General features: G+C 36.9%; 1 long non-coding RNA gene across 1 annotated transcript in view; it reads left to right on the top strand.

The window, feature by feature from the left end:
* Positions 1-1,162, top strand: part of LOC106939947 (uncharacterized) — a 14,555-nt gene extending 13,393 nt beyond the window's left edge. The window contains exon 3 of the long non-coding RNA XR_001422958.1: positions 276-1,162. This is a non-coding gene — a long non-coding RNA (uncharacterized LOC106939947). The remainder of the gene's footprint in view (positions 1-275) is intronic.
* The last annotated feature ends 998 nt before the right edge of the window (positions 1,163-2,160 follow it).

Raw genomic sequence — 2,160 nt, 5'->3', positions numbered from 1 at the left:
AGACTGTGGGCGCCTTCCACGATTGGTGGACCGAGTTAAAGCTGAAACGCCACACTGAAGCCTCCTGGGCACTGTCGGGGTTTCCTATCGAGCTGCGCCGGCTCTACATCTGGACACACTCAGAAACTGATTTGACGTTAAAGAAAAAGTAGTTTTTAGGTTTAAAGAAAAAGTAGTTTTTAGGTTTAAAGAAATTAGGTTTAAAGGTTGATTGGCTCTGTAGTGAGAACTGGTCGTCTCCGACCTCCCCCGGACACGGGGAAGGTAAAGGCGAGGTTTTGTCGGTTTTATCCTTGGGGAGTGCTGCCCCCTAAAAATAACGCGTTAGCCAATCTGTGACTTGCTCAAGAAACACAAGTGTTGAGAGGAGTCCACCATAGGAAAAAAGATGAGACAAGAGAATAAAGAGATAAGAGAATAAGATAAAGGTTGATCGCGATCTGTTCCTCTGTAGAGTAGTAAGTGAAATAAGTGATGAGAGGACATCATAGGAGCTGAAAAGCGTGGATCCATTTCTGTGTCTGAAAGCTGTGTGTGTGTCTGTCAGCTGTGTGTGTGTCTGTCAGCTGTGTGTGTAAGCCTCTGCCGCTGAGCAGATGTTACCTGTGTGCTCTTCTCCGTTTATTGCAATGTCTTTTAAAAACTATGGTAAACATTGGGAAATTATAATCTGTGGGAAGGTTCTTTATTTCATCTGTGGTCTTTGACTTTCTCGCCGCCGCGCGAGCAAAATCTTTCCGTTGTGTGTGATTTCCTCGCCGCTGAGCGAGCAAAAAAAAAAAAAAGGGATAAGAGAAAAGAAGTGATTTCGGGCCTAAATTTTGAACCTAAACAAATGGAGGGTGAATCTGAAAAGGAAAAATATGATCCAAAGTGGGGCATCGGGCCATGGATTGGGCTCGGTGAGCAAATAGAAGCATTAATAACCTATTTGTCAAAGCATGACGAATATGAAAATAAGGGAGAAAGAGAAAAACAAAAAAAAAAGGGGCTAGAATACCTGGTGCAGAAAGGAGGCGACCTGTTAAACAGACAGCCTTTGGGGAATATTGGCTGGAAGCAATAATTGACGCTGAGGGAAAACTGGTTGAAACTCAAATAATCCTGCATCATTCACTATATTCACATGTGGTAAAATTAACTGTATGAAGGATGAATGAAATTACATAACAGGTAAAATTATAAACAAAATAAAGTGACATCTAATGGGTTGAAGTTTTTGAAACTCAGCTTAGCTGTAGACAGGGTTAAATTTAAACTTAATGAAACTTGAAAACTGAGGTTTATAGCAGACTTGAACTTTATCATGGACTAATCAAAATGTGTCTCTCTTATTATCTTATCAAAAACAGGATTCCTTTTTATTTGAAACTTGGTCACCTTAAAATGTCTAAAGAGGGAACAGAATTGGTAAATAAATATGAATATTTGTATGAATTAAAAGGTGATTATGAAACAGCTCCAGATTCAATTAAGGTTCATTACAAAATATTCTTGTCTCAAAGACAATTTATGATTCTAAATCTACAGTAGATAATTCGGTTACCTTACTTCAAAATGGGAATGTTGGAAAAGGAGTAATCACATTTCAGCTTTGGTTTAAGACCAGACAGCATTTATTACAAGACTGCTTCATTTAGTTTGACATTTTTTTTTCTTTTCTTTTCATTTTTATTAATATTATTGTTTTTATTTCTTCTAATAACAAACCAACTAACTTACTAACGGAACTAACTCTTGATTTCGAAACACATGCGTGTCTTGGTAGAAAGGCACAAATTGGACATGAAACTTTTAAAGTGGATATGATAATAATTGATTATGTAAAAACAAACTGATTGGACAACAAATGGCTCACAACATTTGTGTGCCTTAAATTTTGATTGAATTGATACATGAATCCAAGTCCAACAAAACATTTGATTTGAAACGCAAAGACATCTTACAGTACTGCATAATTTTGTCTACATCTTTTGCTCCTCTGCCTAAATTGATCAATTTTTCTTTTGTCAGTCCAAAATAAACATTGACACTGCCTTCTAGGAAAGCAATCCAAATTCTGATCTGAACTCTTTAAAATAATAAAACTTTTGGCCTTTGCAGTACAGTTTCAGTTGGACATTTTAGACATATGTACAAAAAAAGAGTCTCTGAACAATA

The sequence above is a fragment of the Poecilia latipinna genome, unplaced genomic scaffold (assembly GCF_001443285.1).
Source record: "Poecilia latipinna isolate Pla-1442-1.1 unplaced genomic scaffold, P_latipinna-1.0 Scaffold3035, whole genome shotgun sequence".
In the NCBI taxonomy this organism is placed as follows: Eukaryota; Metazoa; Chordata; class Actinopteri; order Cyprinodontiformes; family Poeciliidae; genus Poecilia; species Poecilia latipinna.
This window is presented reverse-complemented; position numbering and strand designations above follow the sequence as displayed.